At 43.9% G+C, this 19294-nt stretch overlaps 1 protein-coding gene across 7 annotated transcripts in view; it reads right to left on the reverse strand.

Moving 5' to 3' along the window:
* The window catches only part of HIVEP3 (HIVEP zinc finger 3), a 474019-nt gene that overhangs the window by 407892 nt on the left and 46833 nt on the right, over positions 1 to 19294 (reverse strand). The window contains exon 2 of one of the 7 annotated variants that reach the window (XM_073233750.1): positions 1875 to 1973. The exons of the other annotated variants lie outside the window; for them this stretch is intronic. The gene's annotated coding sequence lies outside the window, so the exon portion shown is untranslated. The remainder of the gene's footprint in view (positions 1 to 1874; positions 1974 to 19294) is intronic. 7 annotated transcript variants of the gene reach the window in all.

Raw genomic sequence — 19294 nt, forward strand, 5'->3', positions numbered from 1 at the left:
ACATCCCGTGCTCATGGATAGGAAGAATTAATATTGTCAAAATGGCCATCCTGCCTAAAGCAATCTACATATTCAATGCAATTCTTATCAAAATACCAACAGCATTCTTCAATGAACTAGAGCAAATCATTCTAAAATTCATATGGCACCACAAAAGACCTCAAATAGCCAAAGCAATCCTAAGAGGAAAGAATAAAGCTGGGGGTATTATGCTCCCCAATTTCAAGCTCTACTACAAAGCCACAGTAATCAAGACAGTTTGGTACTGGCACAAGAACAGAACCACAGACCAATGGAACAGACTAGAGAGCCCTTATATAAATCCAACCATATATGGTCAATTAATATATGATAAAGGAGCCATGGACATACAATGGAGAAATGAAAGCCTCTTCAACAACTGTTGTTGGCAAAACTGGACATCTACATGCAAGAGAATGAAACTGGATTATTGTTTAACCCCATACACAAAAGTAAACTCAAAATGGATCAAAGACCCAAATGTAAATCATGAAACCATAAAACTCTTAGAAGACAACACAGGCAAAAATCTCCTGAATATAAGCATGAGCAACTTCCTCCTGAATACATCTCCTCAAGCAAGGGAAACAAAAGCAAAAATGAACACATGGGACTACATAAAACTATAAAGTTTCTGTATAGCAAAGGACACCATCAGCAGAACAAAAAGGCATCCTAAAGTATGGGAGAATATATTTGTAAATGACATATCCAACAAGGGATGAACATCCAAAATATATAAGGAATTCACACGCCTCAACACCCAAAAAGCAAACAACACAATTAAAAGATGGGCAGAGGATATAAAGAGACAATTCTCCAAAGAAGAAATTCAGATGGTGAACAGACACATGAAAAGATGCTCCACCTCACTAATCATCAGGGAAATGCAAATTAAAACCACAATGAGATTATCGCCTCACACCAGTTAGGATGGCCAGCATCAAAAAGACTAAGAACAACAAATGCTGGTGAGGATGCGGAGAAAGGGGAACCCTCCTACACTGCTGGTGAGATTGTAAACTAGTTCAACCACTGTGGAAAGCAATATGGAGGTTCCTCAAAAAACTAAAAATAGAATTATCATTTGACCCCAGAATCCCACTCCTTGGAATTTACCCAAAGAATACAACTTCTCAGACTCAAAAAGACATATGCACCCCTATGTTTACTGCAGCACTATTTACAATAGCCAAGATATGGAAGCAACCTAAGTGTCCATCAGTAGATGAATGGATAAAGAAGAGGTGGTACATATACACATGGAATACTATTCAGTCATAAGAAAGAAACAAATCTTACCATTTTCAACAACATGGATGGAGCTGGAGGATATTATGCTCAGTGAAATAAGCCAGGTGGAGAAAGACAAGTGCCAAATGATTTCCCTCATTTGTGGAGTATAATAACAAGCAAAACTGAAGGAACAAAATAGCAGCAGACTCAGACTCCAAGAAGGGACTAGTGGTTACCAAAAGGGAGGGGTGTGGGAGAGTGGGTTGCGAGGGAGAGAGATGGGGATTGAGGGGTATTATGTTTAATACACATGGTGTGGGGGCTCATGGGGAGACCAGTGCAGCACAGAGAAGGCAAACAGTGAATCTGTGGCATCTTACTACACTGATGAACAGTGACTGTATTGGGGTATGCATGGGGACTTGATAATATGGGTAAGTGTTTTAACCACACTGTTTTTTCATGTGAAACCTTCATAAGAGTGTATATTAATAATACCTTAATAAAAAAAATAACCACTACATGTAATTAGAAATAAATTATTTGGACAATTAAACCTTCCTTAACATTGGGGGCAGAGGGAACCTGGACTGGAAGGTTCTGCAGACAGCTCTCACCTGTGAGTCATTCATGCTGGCACAGGGCAGCAGTGCTCCTTCAGGGGTCTCTTCCCATTCTACCTCTAGTCCATCTGTCTTCCACATCCAGCCGGAATTCTGTAGCAAGTGGTTTAATTTGTTTTATCAATTTAACCCCAAAAGTCAACATATATAAGATCAAACTCTTCATCATCTCTTGCTTCCCTTTCATGCATTCTTTCCTTGCTCTCTATCACAGATAGTAGGATAACGAACTTCCTACCGCTTTACGTAGAAACCTCACCCCATTGCATCATTAAGAAGTGATGTGGTCTGGAGAAGAGCTCTTCCTCAATCCATGCCCTCTTCTCCAGACACATCGCTTTCATTTTTCCTCTTTTGTTTATTCATTCATTGACCTCATATGTATTTGTGAAATGTGTGGTGCTTGCTAGCCCGACGAGAGAGGCTAAGCATGGTGGAGGCCAGCGAGATACGGCCTCTGCTAACCAAAGCCCTGGCTTCCACCTGGGCTCTCCAATCCCTTCCTGCATGGGGGCACTTCCTGTATAGTCTTACCAACAGCTCTTCCTGCCCGCTTCACTCCTCCCCTGCACTGCCACCAACTCACGACTCACTTCTCCACCCGTTACACAATACTTGAGTAAGCAAGACATGCTCATGAAGGGAAATTTGGAAAATACATGAAATAATAAAAAGGGAAAGACTTTTTTTCCCTATCATTCATATTCCTAACATTCAAAGATTTTTAATAATGTGACTATCTTCTTTACCATTTTTTAAATGATGGCTCTCTTTAGTACAGAAGTATGATACTTCCCTCTCTTCACAAGACAGCCCTGAAGGAGAGCTGCTGCCCTGTGCCAGGGTGAGTTACTCACAGGTGAATCTTCAGGACCTTCTAGTCCAGTTCCCTCTGTCCCCATTGTTAGTGAATATTTAGTTGCCCAAATAATGTATTGCTAACTACATGTTTTGGTTACTTTTTATTTAAGGATATCATATGCCCACCAAAGTGGACAAATCTTAAGTATATAGTTGGTGGAATTTTCACAAAATGATTACACTTCCCTAATCTCCAGGCAGCGTCAAGTTCTCCCACTGCCTACGGTCACAGGCTGTGGATGCCAGGAGTTCTGCACCACCCCATCTCTGCTCACACTGTTCCCTGTGCCTACAGGGCTCTTCCCTCACCTTTCTGACCTCAAAAACTGCCACTCACCTTTCATGGCCCATCCAAATTTCACTTCTGCTGGACCCTGTTTAGGTGACACTTGACACAACATGCTGTAATTATGTGGGAGGCAGCTGTTAATAAAACTGACTCTGGAATTAGACTGCTTGCATTCAAGTCAGATCTGTAACTTACTAGCTGTGAGGTGACTCTGGGCCACTTATTTAACCTGTCTGTGCCTCAGTCTCATATATACAGGGATAAAATGCTAGAATTCCTTCAGAGTATTTCTATGAGGATTAAATGAGATGATCCCATTAAAGGGTAACAGCACAATGCCAGCCACATATGCTGTCAGGATATATTACTTATTATAATTGTCCCATGTCTGTCTTGTTCCCCTAGACCATGCACATCCCACAGGAGGGATTTCTTTTTTATCTCTGTACCGCTTACCCCATGCTCCGTTTGCAGTGCTTTATAAATTCTTGTGGAAGGAATGAATGATCTGCCAAATCTTCCTCATATATTGTCTTACTATATTGAAAAAAAAAGGAGGAAGACAATGGGGAGAAAAAGAAGAAAGGAGATGAAAGAGGAGGAGGAGGAGGAGGAGGAAGGAGAGAATAGCAATGAACCACCACTACTAATAACAATGGCATCTGACTCCTGGGTGCACAGAGACTCGCACTGTGGTGACCCCTCCAGCCTGCAGTGACAGCCCTCTTCTGCTGCTGACTCTTTGGAACCCAGGAATACACTGGCCCTTAAAGCTGGTGCAGAGCTCAACATTACATTCTGGTGTCTGGGACAGTGGGATTACATAACTGGGACTCTGCCCAGAGAGAGGACCCTCAGATGGACCCCTGGAGATGACCCCAGGAAGCAAGTCTACACGGCCTGCACCAGGCCTACCCAGAAAGTACCAGATTACCTGGAGTGGAAAAATGCATGCCAGGCATCCTCTGTGGGCCTCATCCCATCCTCAGATTCCCCAGGACAGATGTAGCACTGGATGTGTAGAATATTTAAAGGTTTCCTTGTAGATGAAGTATCTTGGCAAAACCTATTTTTACTGACTCCAGATATACTGGCTTCTACAATTTTCTAGAGTCAATGATAAATCCCCAAGAACTCATTAAGGTTTCTAGCACACATGAAAGTACAGAAAGCCTTTGTTTTGCTGATTAGGGAGACTACATAAATTTTTAACTGATTATTAAGAAATAAGTGCCAACCTTGCAGAGAACACATTTTTCTCTGTCTTTGAACAACCACCTAGGAGGCCTTTTGGGCCTTCACCGTGACATAGGCCTAGTGGTTTCACCCCAGCCGTGGGGGCCAGCTCCACCCCAGCAGTTGTTTTCAAGGGCATTCACTCATCATCAGAGGCCCCTAGTCTCTGAGCAGGGGTTCATGGCCCTCGGGGGTCAAATCCACACAGACAACACGCGCCTTCCAAGGGGCTGGCAATACCATGAGCTTGCAGATTTTTGCAAAGCCATTAAACCATGGACTTGGAAGTTATTCAGGCCTGAGTTTGAATCCCAGCTCCGCTACTCACTAGCTATGTGGCCCAGGGCCAGTTGTTCATCTCTCTAAATCCAAGTTTCTTCATTTTTCTTCATTTGTGAAATGGGGATAATAATAGCATCTACCCCTCAGGACACTGGTAAGGAGTGAACAAAAAAAGGACTAACGTACAAAAAAGATTCAGGAGAGCAGTTGGTACACAAGTCATGCTCAGTAAATTACACTATTGTTACTCTTGTTTTGGAATCATTTTCTCAGCTTCCAAAGTTTGTTTTTTAGGTATTTCCACTGAGAGAGAAGAGTTGAGGCTAAAGATGCTGAATTGATCATAATAACAGCTAACCTTCAGAAGCATTTACAATGTTCCCAGCACTACATAGGTGGTATTTAGGTATTTTATCTCAGTTAATTCTTACAACAACATATCAGCCAGGTACTACCATGAACCCCATTTTAGAGAGGGGTGTACAAGGCCCAAAGAAGTTAATATAAGTTACCTTGGGGAAGGTGAGGAAGGAAAGAAATAGCTTGGTGGGTTGGGGAAGGATCATGCTAGGGGTACAGAGCAGTTTTGGGAAAATTGTGGAAAAAAGGAAAGGGGATATTAAGAAGTGTCTCTGTAGGTTATGAATTGGTTCCCTTTAATGATCTTTCAGAGGCACGAGTTAGAGCTGGAATTCCTTTTTAATTAGTAGCTCCATTGTTGTTTTGAGACCACCTAAGTTCAGAGGGCATAATTAAGTAGGAGGGAAGCACTTGTACCAGAATTGTAAGCTGGTCACCTACAACAGCCAAAACCCACCATGAGGAATGACTTCCCTTTAGAAGAATGGCCGCCCGCAATTCCAGGCCAGGCTCGTGGGGAGAAGGGCTAACTGAGGCCTCCAGAGATTCAGCTGCACTTCACCACAGTCATCCACTCCCAAGTTCCTCCCAGGGCACAGCTCCTTTCTGTTCTTTCACTTTTTTCCCCTCTCTTTAATAATGAATGTGTGACTCAGAGGTTTAATGAGTTACCAGGAGAAGTTAAGCAGAAGGGAAGCCCATTGAGTAAACGCATAATTAAAATTGCGAATGGACAGAGGAATACAATCATTGTGGGAGATAGGAATGACTCAGGGGTTAGGCTGGTTAAAAAAGGGCCTCTGGGACTTAAAACTATTTCTGGTGATGATCTGGAAATTGAAGGAAAATTCTGGACTCTTTCCACCCTCAAAAAGACAGAGAGACCACCTAGGACCTCTCCTTTCCATCCCCAAATGATCTAGACTGGTAGCTAGGAGTCATTCCCAGCAGAAGTTGAACAACAGCAAAGGCTGAATTCACCAAGGGAGTCATTACCCTTTGGTGCTAATACCACAAGACTCTAATGTCAGCTACTTCCCTGGTGGAGCTAAGTTTCCTGCGGGAAATAATAACAGGAGAAGGTGAAAAGCAAAGGCAAAGTCACACTGGATTTTTCACTGTTTAGTCCAAAACCACCAATATTTGGCCTGGCTGGAGAGAGAGACTAAGGAAGACCAGCACACCCTGAGATATGGGTGTATCCCCACCCTGAAGGGGCGGGGAGCTGGACAGTTGTGGTTCACAGAAGTCCACACGCCACCCTGTAACCAATCATCCCTTTGAGTGTGGTCAAGATTAGAAAAGAAACAGTCCAAGGGCTGTGAGTTCTTAGCAGAAATGCAGGCTGTTCCTACACAAGAAATATAACGCTCCTGGCGTCAGGATCTCTGTAAAACAACAGCACCAGAAAGCACATTCTGACAATGAATCCAGTGACTCGAGCCACTCCAGGTCAGCCATGGTGATGGACCAGCAGTACAATTTCATGCCAAATATCAAATGATCTAATATGATGACTTATTGTCTTGCCCCCACACCAGTGGACTTCATGTTTGACGAGGATCATGGCTATCCTATCTCTCCTCCTAGAACAAAGAAAAAGCAATTGCTTTGCCAACATGGAGGTACAGGTACAAATCCAAAGTATTTCCACTAATGGAAATAAAAAGAGGTATATGCCCAAAGGCTGTGAATGGAGTTTGAAATTAATTTTTAATTTTTGTTTGGATATAAGCTTGTACAGGTTTTGAACTTCACTAGAAACAAATTATTGCAGCTGCACTATGAACCACGAAGAAGAGGGAATTGGAAGCTGCTCCTGCTTTTGGGTCTTGTTCATTTAGATAAGTTCTCCAAACTCCTTTATCTATGCTCAGGGCTGATAAGGAGTGAATAACTTGGGTGGTCCAAAACACTTACAATAAGTGGGGAAGGAGCCTAAATTTTTCTTTTAGTCACAATTCCATGATTATTTTGTAAAAGAAACACACACACAATTTAAGAGGGAAATAAAGATATGAAATTAATTATATTAGCATGAAAGGATTCAGTGATTTATTTTTCACCTTTACTTAATAAAGAACTTTTATGTTTTCACCATACTTTCTAAAAATCTACCTCCCACTAGTCTGTAAGCCACTATAAGCAAAAGTTAAAAAAACTGCCCTATGTCCCAAGAAAACATAAGGTGTCATCAGAATAATCTTTATGCAAATAAGTTCATTTTGTTAAATGAACTGGAATAAAATCCTCAATTGTTACTATATTAATCCTAGTCCAATCACCAAAAAGTTCTTGATTCCCTAAGACTATTGCTAAGCACAAAGGTATTAGTTTCTCATCAATACTTGTCAATAAGTAATAAACACACTCACACTTAGCACAGCCCTGGTGTGACACAGAGGAACAGACGGTGGGTTCTGGAGCCAGGCCATTTTGGGTCAAGTCCTGGCTTCCATATATATAGCTTAGGCCAGTGAATTAACTTCTCTGAGCCAACTATATCCTTAATGTTCCAGTAACCCAAAAACACTGGGAGAACTCATCATCCAAGGACAAACTTGGGAGAAGAGAGAAAAAGAAGTTCAAAAGGCGATGATCCCTATTGTTCAGATTGGACACAGAAAAAAACCTCCAAACTCTAATAGAGGACGATGATTTCAGAAGGGTTTGCTCCTGGTCCAGATCTATTCTTAGCTGAAGGATAAGATGAATACCTAAAGGTTATAATGCAATGCAAAAATCCTCCCAGATTTCACCTCTCTCAGTCTGATTCACTCCCTGAGTCAGGGCAGGACAAGGCACCAGCCCCTGTCCTTGAACAGACGACTACCTGAGTCAGAGTCTATTTTGAAAAGCTAAAACCGATCTACATCTGGCATTTCAAGGGCAAGCGAGCCAATTCACCCACATGCAGTCAACCACAGGTGAGTTTTTCTTCTATTCATAGACATTCTGGAAATAGGTCTGAAAATACAGAAGAGGCAACACAGTGGAGCAGAAATGGCACATATGAACTCCAGGACCACTGCTTACCAACTCTGGGCCCTAGAAAAATTATTTAACCCCTTTGAATAAAATGTATCTCATCTGTATAGAAGGCATAGAAGGCTGTGAGTGGTTCTCACACACTGGGTGGAGCCCAGGCAAGAACGTGCTGCAGCAGGCTCACGAACGGAGCAGCACTGACAGCAAGGAGGGAGGCCATCCATGGGCCCAAAACCAGGGGCTTCCCTCCTCCAAGACTTTTATAGTTTCTGCTGCTGCTGAATGTTCAACTGGCTACTAATAAAGGCCAATACTGAGCCCCCAGTACAGCACATCCTTAGAGACTGACAGGCTAGTTGATGAGTTGATTCCCTTCTACCCTGTAAAGGGCAATATTTCATTCTGATTAGGATTGATGATATTCCATGTGTGGATTTATCTTTCTTGCTTGTAGGCCTCAGCTACTACCACCACCCAAGGACTCAGAGTGTCCAACTGACTGCTACTGCTGAAACTCTGATCTATGACTGGTCCTATACAAACTCACATCAGACAAAGAAATCCACTTTGCAGCAAAGAAGGTGCACATGGGCAAAGGACCATGCAACCCAACCTACTGGTCCTACTTAGCATACTACTCAAAAGCTGCTGGCTTGATAGAACATTGAAGCAATCTCTTACCAGTGCAGGTAAGGTGCAAGCTTGGACATCACACCCTGCACAGGTGAAACATGGTCCTTTGGGAGGCAGCATATACTTTAAATCAAGAGCCACATTATATGGGACTGTTTCCTGATAAACAGAATACATAATCTGCTAACAAAGGGGTAGTGGGAGTAGGAGCGACTCCACACGCTGTTACTGCCAGCGTCACTTGGGAAATCTGTGTGTCCCTTATTTGATACTTTAGGCTCTGAGGGTCTAGAAATGCTTCCATCATGACACAGTTTTTACTAAAATTAAAGCTATAGCTGCTGTCTGCCTGGTTACTCCAGGCTCCTCATTCCAAAACCAGGCAAAGAAATGGAGCTCTCTTACTGGCAGGGGATTTGACCATGATCATCAAGAGAAAGTAGGGATGCTGCCATATACTGGGGCAGGGAAGGACATGATGATATGTGGCGGATATGACAGATGGTCTGCTGGGGTATGTCTTGATGTTTCAGTGGCCAGTTTTAGCTATAAACTGGTGAGCACAGCAACCACAGCCTCATAAGGGCATGATAACCAGGGGCTCAGACCCCTAAGAGATGCAAATCTGGCTCAGTTCACCAGAGAAGCCACTCTGATCAGCAGAAGTGCTAGCCAAGGAAGGGGATTCTAGAAAGGGTAGCAGACAGGGGTAATGATGCATATCAGGACCAACTATAACAGGGACTATAGTTTGTCCCACTAACTCCAAAATTCTGACCCACAAGAATCCTGGAGAAGTTGTGAGAGAACGAAGTAAGCTTAAAGTGAGAAACAAGTGGATCTGAGTGGTGCAAGGGGTGGACTGTACCTGATGCTATTGGTGTCACACTCAGATCCCCACTTACCAGGAAGCTTTGCCCACCCTCCGACTGCAGCATGTGTTGGCTGCTTATAGTTCACACCTGCAACCCTCTCTGGAGGATCCCTGTTGGCTGATGGGAGCTGCCTTATCTAGAGATGCCTCTCCCTCCTCCCCAAGGGATACCTGGGACTGACTGAGGCAGAGAAATAAAAGCTGAACCCCCTTGTCTCAGGGCAGGAAAACTTTTGTGGTACAATTCACACTCTGGAGCTCCTCATGGCATTAAGCTGTCTTAGTCTGTTCAGGCTACTATAACAAGATACCATAGATGGGGTAGCCTATTTCCTTCTCACAGTTCTGGAAGTCTGAGCTCAGGGTGGCAGCACAGTGGAGTTCTGATGAGAGCTGCCTTCTGAGTTACAGACTGCTTGCTGTCTTCTTGTGCCCTCACATGGTGGAAAAGGGCGAGAGGACTCTCTGAGAGGGCATTTCCTTTCAGGAAGGCTCCACCCTGATCATGTGATCACCTCCCAAAGATCCTGCCTCCTAACACACACATTAGGGTTAGGATTTCAACATACAAACTTTGATGGGACACAGACATTCAGACCATGACACTTCTAAAATCAGATCTTTGCCTAGTTTCTCCCTGCCCTATGCTGCTTCTCTCACTCCATTAGGGGTTTTTCATGAGAGTAATCCCTCCATAAATATTTTGCACATGCTCCCATCTAGGCCATGCTGCTAGGCACCCGACCTCATACAGTTACCCAGTATACATTCTTTCGCATCCACTGTGTTTACAGCCCCATACAATGTGCTAAAGGTGTGTGATAGTGTGAATTCATGTTGAGCAAATCCCTGCTCTCCTCCCCTCCCACTGTGGGCAGCAATTCCTGCCCTGCCACACTGCAGCAGACTGAGGTTTTCAAAAACAGCTGCAACACTATTTCCCCTCCCTCGTGCACTTCTCACCATGTGACCTTAACAGGCTTCTCACCAAAAAAGTGTTGGAATACTTTTCTCTTCCCCCATCAGTTCTTCCATCTCTTAGAAATTTTCAAGGTTGTCTTTCTAAGAGGTTTTGTTACCCTCACCATCTGTGCCACTCTGGTTAGTGTGGTGAAGTGAGTTTGAATGTAGACTGAAGTTAGCACCAACTCTTACTCTAAGATGAGTAAGGGTTCCAGTATTCTATCTGGTTCTACACTAAGGACCGAGAAAGATGTGTAACTTTTTCCATTTAAAAAAGGAACTAGGTAATAATTAATCTTTGTGTACTATGAATTGTTTTTGGACATTCATTTGGATCGTTGGACCCAGGAAAGCTGAGCTCTTTTGGCTAAAACCAGCTCCAGCTAAGGACCCATTTGAGGTGTGGCTGGATCTGAAGAGATGGCCCCGGCTCCTTCTCTTTAGCTTGGCTTCTCACTTTGGTCCTAAGTGTCAATGGATAAATGTCTATTGTCCTTTCTCTTTTGGATTGAAGTTTGTTTTCTACATTCCAGGCTTAAGTGAACTTTTTGATGTCTTTTTACTTATAAACCTGATATACTGCTTGAATGGATCACTACCCATCCCATTTTGGTGGGATTCCTGATCTCTTATCTCTAGAGATTTGTATACTAATTCTGGGCTTCTGGTGCCTCTCTTTCTAGCTAACTGTTTCAGGGAAGATTTTCTTTCTACTTATTGTCTTATTTTTGAAGCATGCAAGGTACATGGCAACATTTCACTCTATGGATGTTGATTAATGAAAACTGTGAGGTAATTTGTCCTATATCTTTGAGGCCTCAGAAAAGGGACCCATATCTAATTGAGCTTAATTGGAAAGACAGGAGAGGAATATTGAAATTTCAGGATAAAGGAGATATTGAAAAATGGTGCTATTTTCATTATTTTTATTGATAATAATAAAAAATCTCCTTAATTACAAATTATGAAGTATCCTATCATTGAGGACATGGAATGCTTTCATATCTCCTCTTGATTCAGTTATTGCCATAGGCTACCTAACAACAACAAAATGGTACAAAATCTCAGTGACATGCAACTATAAGCATTTATTTCTTACTCAAGCATGGGTCAGTCAGTTTGGCTAAAATTTGGCTAATCTGGCCTGGCCCCAAGTTGCAGGGTTTGTTCAGGTCTACTACGCACATCTCTCATTTCTCTTCTATCAGGGGCATGCTTGTACCCAAGACATGCTTTTCTCATGATCATAGCAGAAGTACAAGATGCAAATTCCATTGGCCAAAACAAATAATGTGATTATGTTCTATATCCGTAGGTGTCCTGGTTAGTATTGCAATGGAAAATTTTTCCTGAAACTTAGTGGCTTAAAACAAAGTCATTTTATTGTCTCTCATGGTTTCTCTGGATCAGGAATTCCGGAAGGGCTCAGATGGGTGGTCCCGACTGCCAGTCTGCCAAGAAGTTGCAATCAGATGATGACTGGAGCTGGCAAGGCAGGGCCTGGCCGATGTTCTCGGGTTTCTCTGGGTTGTCCTTCTGCCTGGGCTAGTTTGGGCTTTCACTACGCTTGGTGGCTGGTGGGTCCTCAGACTACTTACAAGGCGGTTTAGAACTCCAGCACAACTGTTCAGTCTGAAAAGGCTACATACTGTATGATTCCAACTATATGACCATCTGGAAAAGGCAAGAATTATCAGTGGATGCCAGGGATAAGGAATGGGAGATGAATAGGCAGAGCACAGAAGATTTTTAAGGCAGTGGAAACATTTTGTGTGATATTATGCATATGATATAATGATGGATATATGTTGGTATACATTTATCCAAACCTACAGAATGTACGAGAGTGAACCCTAAGGTAAACTTGGGGCTTTGGGTGATTCTGATGTGTCAGTGTAGGTTCATCCTTGGCAACTAATGTGCCACACTAGTGAGTAATGTTAATAAAGGGGGCAGAGAGTAGACGGGAATCTTTGTACCTTCCTCTCAATTTTGTTGTTAAACCTAAAAGTGCTCTTTAAAATTAAATCTTTAAAAAAAAAAAAACCACTAGTGATTCATCTGAAAACATTCATGTTTTGCTGGTCATAGTAAATTACCTGCAATATAATCACAACTGATCCAAGGCCCCAGTGTGACACAATACAATAGAGAAAACTGCCACACCACGGGATGTTCTGTGTTGTGCCCCTGAGAAATTTAAGGTTGAATTTATTGGGCCACCGATAAATTTGCAATCGACAAAAATGTATACAAAGTCTATTACTAATCTTAACAGGATTGAGGAGGGGCCTGGGGAATAGATGACCCAACTGCTAAGCTCTCCATCACCTACAGGGCAAAATCCAAACTCCTAGGAGAGCATGAAATCCCCTTACAATCTAGACACAGCCCTTTTTCCAGACTCATTGTTGCCAAATCCCATCACACCTCCCCTGTTCCATATATAGTGCCTCCCAAACTTTTTTCTGTCAAGGTGCACACAGAAAATGAAAATGAGAATACATCAGGGTACACAGACAAAGATCAATGGATTGCCAAAACCGGTACCCATTCAGAGCACATCAGAGTGTGGCAGCACGCCACTCCACTGGGAAGTTCTGTTCTATCACCGTGATCCTTCTAGCCTTTGTTTTAATGTGGGAAAGCCCTACCCCTCACAGAGCTCACCACTCCTCCACCTCACAAACTGCGAGTTGTCCTTCACAACCCAGCTCAATCACCACTTCACCTGTGATGTCCTTCCCACCTCCCCTCTGCTCTACTCCCATTGCACCTAGTATCAAGACCTATGTCACCATTCTGGACTGCCATTGCAGCTGCCCCACCGAGAAGAGTGAGATCTCCTGGGGTCCAGGGAGTACTAGGACCAAACTGGGTCTACACTGACTCAGTTGATATTTATTGGCCTCCTTTCAGAAGCAAGGCATTGGACCAGTCATACAGATTCAAGGGCGAACAAGGACAGGGAGGACCCCTGCCTTCTTGGAGCTCACAGTCCAGTGAGGATGACAGACATTAAACCACCATTCACATGATGAGTTACTTAATCACAATAGTGTCACATGTTTCAAAAGAGAAACACAGACATCAGTGAACATATGTAACAAACGGGCCTGGTCTGTTTGGAGAGTCAGGGAAAGCTACCTTGAAGGGACGGTGCATAACAGATGATCTCTGAAAGATGAATAGCAGTTTGTCAGTGGAAGAACTGAATGTGTGTAAAAGGAGCATTTCACGGTGCAAGCCAAGCATCCTGGTTCTTAACATCATATCCAGAGGATCTGACCCTGGCAGATTCTAAATAAACATTTATTGGATAAATTTTTTTAAAACATTTGTCTTTAAGTACTTTGTCTTTAAGTGGGTTCTTCCAAATAACTATTACTATTATAGAAATACTTTTCTATGATTCAAATGTACAAGTATTTATTGAAACACTATTATATGCAAGTGTCTAAGCACTCAGGGCAAAAAAGATGAAAAAGAATTTTCCAGGTGAAGAAGACAGACAAAAGTATTCTAAAGCAAAGTAGAAACCATAGAAAAATGGAAGCAAGACAGTACACAGTGTGGTCTGAAAGTACATGGAAGTAGTTCCAAAGAAGTACGAGGATTTGGTAAGGAACAAAGAGACTGGGGTGAGTATTATCAGTTGCTGCATAAGAAATTACTGTCAAAGTTGAGAAGCTTACAACACACATGTATAATTTCACAGTTTCTATGGGTCAGAAATCCAGGGAAGGCTTAGTGGGGCCTTCTTACTAACTTTAGGGTCTCTCATAAGGCTGCAGTCAAGGAATCTCCTGGGGCCATAGTCTTTTCAAGACTCAACTGGGGCATGATCTGCTTCCAAGACCCCTCAGTGGGTGTTGGCACTCACAGGCTGGTGGCAGGACTCAATTCCTGACGAGCTGTTGGACTAAGGGACTCAGAGTCTTGCTGGGTGCTGGCCAGAGGCCATACTCAACTCCTTGCCATGTGGCCTCTCTAACAGGGCAGCTGGCTTCATAAAGGCAGCAAGAGAGAGAGAGAGAGAGAGCTGCTGGCAAGCAGAAACTATGGTCTACTCTAACCTAAAAATGGAAGTGATATCTCATCATTTTGCCCTACTCTGTTCATTGGAACTAGATTATGAGTGTCGGATTGAGGACAATGGGGGCAGACCACAAATTCGTTTCTTTGAGGACACAGGGAATAAAGGCAAGAGGTGGCCTGGAGTAGCAGCTTGAGAAGAAGACAGAGGACTTCCTTGGGCAAGAAGAGAACTGAGCATAGCTGCAGCTGGGAGGGGTGGGGGGACTGGAAAACAGTCAAACGTGCAAGGGAAAGACAGGGTGGTACCCATTTTTGCACGAGATTCCCCAGCAGCTCCAAAAAATGTAAACATAATGACAGGATTAAGAACTGCGAGGTGGAGTAGACGTCCTGGGGGTTTCCTCCTATTCCTGACACCTCAGTTACTGCTGCCTACTCCTACGTGCCCATCCCTTGAGCACTGGTTTCTCTTCCTTTCCCTTCCAGTCCTTTCTCTCTATATTCTAACTCCCTCTAGGCCAACAGATGGTTCCCAGGTGCTGTTGCACCTGGCCCCAGCTCACCCCTCCAGCCATAAACCCACCTGCCCCACCGCACCCCTACACATACTGTATCCTCCGCTCGTTCTGAAGCATGTACATCCTTCAGAGATGTGATGCTGTCCCTCTACGGCCCTTGGCATGGCCTGCATGCTGTGCTCTCAGCTTGGAATACTTTCATCATGCCTCCCTTAACACAACCAGCTCTTTATTCTTAGGTTTCAGCAGAGATATAATTTCCTCTAGGAAGCCTTCTCGCCCTCAGCCCATAGGACAGTAAACTGAACTGTAATTGCCTGTTTACTTGTTGGTCTTCTGCAGGACCGAAGGTTCTGGGAGAGCAGAGGCTCTGCTTATGCTATTCATCATAACCTCAGTGTCTAGCATGGTGGGGAGCTCAGCAGCCATTTATCTAGGGGTTCAGTGGACATTCTGGTGAAATGCCATTATCTCCACACAGCCTGCCCTCCAGGATTGAGGCCCACATTCCTCTCACTGCTGGTGCCTCTCAGCTGAGTCTATTTCTGGGCATTGCCCTGGGCTGAACAGAGCCTCTTCCCCCCCAGCAAACACCCCCTCCTGGGGCTGTCCTTGTGTCCAGTGACTGCTGAATACAGAGATATAAAGGCCTGGTCCCCTTGTCCAATTGTGGGATAATTCTGAGGGGACATCCCAGCTCCCAACCTCCCATGGGATTGGCTGTAGCCTTCACTGTGACTCCATCACAGCTCAACTTCCCTCTCTACCAACCCTGCTCGCCTCATTCCTCCACCAGTGGTGACCCAGACAGCATTCCTAAACAAATCTCCAGCCTGCAAATCTCTGAGCCATTTTCCCAGGGACCTTGGCCTGAGACAAGAGGATAAACAGAAACAAATTTTTCCAAACCACTGCCCAACGTAAGAATTCCCAGTACAACATTTCTAGGTTAGCCTATGGAGGCACCTATTAGGCCTTCCGTAGATAATCGATCAAATGAATCAAGATGGTCGTTCGGTCCTTGAATTCTTCTTGTGACTCTCACTACACACCTGGTGAGTGATTCAAATTACTTCATTTCTTTGGAAGAAAAATCAATATATAAAAATTTTATAGTTCCTTCAGTTGGCCTCAGTCACAATGCATCTATCTAAACACAGTGTGGGTGAATTCTGCTGGTGGCTCTTGTTAGAAAAGAAAGCATAATGCCAGTGCTGTTCTCAGAGGACATTTCTTTAGACCAAGTCAGTCGAAGCTGAAGGCAGAAGTTCTCTAAGCAGCAATAATACAGCCCAGGAACCTGGTGCTGCTCATCTTGCTAAGGAGCACAGAAGAGATTCTATGATGGCAAACGTCCACTGAGAGTAATGCTTCTGAAGGACAGATCCATCGGGAGCTGATGGACCAGCAAGTCTGTGTTTAGAGACCACGGGCCCTACTTCGGACTTGTGATGTGGTCAAGTGCTCACAGAACAGCTCAGGAGTGGAAGCACACCTGGCCAGCACCCATGGGAGGGCAAATGGTCTTCATGCCAGGATGTAAACAGCATGTACCACACAAGTGAATTCATCTGCCTGACTGGTTTCTCTCTTTGATCTGCCTTCTAGGCCAACCATGCTCCCCTCTGTATCAACAACACTCACCTATACACCTGTGACAGCAGCTGTAACCCGCAGAGATAAAGACAAAAGAAAAGGGAAGACCATGTTTTTGTGTCTAACCCAAAGTGACAATTGAAAGTTCACCACTACTCTTGCAGCCCTTCTCATCTGACGCTCTCCCCAACACGTTATACACAGTCCATTCGTTCCCATGGTTCCTCTCTGAGGCACTGTTATTCTCCCTCCAGAGATGGAGTAACCCAAGGCCCAGAGAGGATGAGTGACGAGCTCAAGGGGAGCCATTCAATGTCAGAAACCCAGTTAGAGCTCCCAGTCCTTAACCTAACTTTCTGGGCTTGCTTGTTCCAGAATGCTACCCCAAACAGGCAGCTAAAGGTGCACTAAACCTCCGGTCCATTCTAATTCTGCCTCCAAGAATTCATACTATGAAGTTACTGTCCCTTTCTTTGAATCATAATTTAAATAAGATAAAATTTCCATCTCTTGCTGTCTTAAAAGTAAACATGTTATAAAAATGTATGGTACAATATTTATTTATAGGCATAGTCCTAAAATCTCAATCCAATCTAAAGTTAGTTCTCGTAGTAATTTAGAAGTAACTCGTTATGAACATATAGTCATTGAAGATGCAATTAGTTAAATTAAGATGAGATTAATTATATATGGATTATATTATATTATAGAGTGGGCCCCTACTTCAATATGATGGCTGTCCTTATACAAAGGGGAAATTTGAACACAGACAATATACACAGGGAGAACACCATGTAAAGCCTGCAGCTACTCTGCTACAAGCAAAGGAATTACCGGAAGCAAGGAGAGAGGCCTGAACAGACCCTTCCCAAGCGCCTTCAGAGGGAGCATGGCCCTGCTGACACCTTGATTTCAGACTTCTGGCCTCCAAAATTGAGAGACAATCAATTTTGGTTGTTCTAAGCTAAGCCACCCAGTCTGTGGCACTTCGTTACAGCAGCCCTAGCAAACTAAAATACAACCACAGTATTCAACATATCTCCAAAGGTTACAACTTCAAAACCTTTAGTGCCCACAGCCTATTTGTTTACAGCTGAAGCAGAAAGGGAGTAGGTGATCTGAGAAATGGGAAGGAGTTGGGCATATGGAGTATGTTAAACTAGGGTGGGATGGACAGAGACAGAGGGAGAGAGGCGCAAACACAAGAATCAGACAGGCAGTTCAGGACAGGACCTGGCAGGGACAGCATGAGAAGGGACAAAATGAGAATGATTACCCCCCATGGCTCCTGCAACCCCACAATCCAGAGGCTGCAGCTGCTTCTTCCTTTGTGTGAGCTGCCACCTGCTGCTACCACTGAATGAGGGAACAGCCCAGGAGAGGGATGTGACCCCAAGTTCCCCACCTGCCAGCTGCCTTCCTTCCTTCCTCTCTTAGCCTCAGGAGGTCCTGGCTTGCCCAGTAGGGGGAGGAAACAGGTGCAAGCAGGGAGCTGAGCACCTTCTCTCCAGCAGTTCCCAGGCTGATGGATGCCTGCCTGAGCGTGAGCAGGGGAGAGGGCCCAGGAAGTTCAGGAAACATCAGGCAATCACACGGTGATACCAAACTCATTAGTCCTAACATTTGCAAATAAATAGAGGTCTCCTGTGCATTGGTTGAGAACCTGTAATGTACAAGAACCGTGCTGTTGGAGGACTAGATGCTGTGAGGCTCAAAACATAAGTGACAAATACCAAATTCCCTCTGGCCTCCCAAAGGCAAAAAAGTGAGACTCTGCTGTGTCTGTCCCATGTCTGATTCCTCCAGCAATCCTGCTTTCCCTGGCCTGATTCAGGGCAGGACACCACATGTGGAAGCTCGGCCTCTAGGCTCAAATTTCAGAAGCATGGGAAGATTTGGGGTTATGAACTACACGTAGCTGCAGAATAGTCTCACACAGTTTCATGTTGTGTTGTCAAGAAAAAGAATTAATCATGCTGCCAATAGGCAATGGCTTTGGAATCAAAGAAGTAACTAGGTCCTCTTCAAAACTGTGCCTATCAGGACTTGAATTTCTTTTTCCCCAGGAAGACCCAAGTCTATGTCTTTACACAGCCTTTCAGTAAGGCATGAAGGAATCTACTCTATTAAGAGTTCTTAACCTTTATGGAGCCCCAAGCTGAGAAATATGACCCCTCCAGTCAGCAGCTGTGGTTCCCTACAATGGTGTTAAGGACTAAACCCTGTCTACCTGGAACTCTTACGTTGAAGTTCTAATGTCCAACATGACTGTATTTGGAGACGAGGCCTTGAAAGAGGTAATTAAGGTTAAATGAGGTTGTAGGGTGGGGCTCTAATCCCATAGAACTGGTGTCCTTACAAGAAGAGGAAGAGGCTCCAGGGATACACCCACACAGAGGAAAGGCTACGCGAGGACACAGTGAGAAGGCGGCCGTCCGCAAGCCAAGGAGAGAGGCCTCAGGAGAAACCAAACTTACTGACACCCTGATCTTAAATGTTCAGCCTGCAGAACCTTAAGAAAATTAACTTCTGTTGTTTCTGCCACCTAGTCTGTGATATTTTGTTATCACAGTCCTAGAAACTGAATACAAATGGTGATTCTCACCATTCCTTCATTCAACAAATATTGATTGAGCACCTACTTGGTGTAAGGCATTCTTCTGGTTACCAAGAATACAGCAATACAAAAGATACAAAGCCTTGTGGGAGGGAGGGTGTGGGGACTGCTCCTAAAATGCAACATCAGACTCTCACTGGTATAGGTAGTTAGGAAAGG

This window comes from Manis javanica, chromosome 4, assembly GCF_040802235.1.
Source record: "Manis javanica isolate MJ-LG chromosome 4, MJ_LKY, whole genome shotgun sequence".
In the NCBI taxonomy this organism is placed as follows: domain Eukaryota; kingdom Metazoa; phylum Chordata; class Mammalia; order Pholidota; family Manidae; genus Manis; species Manis javanica.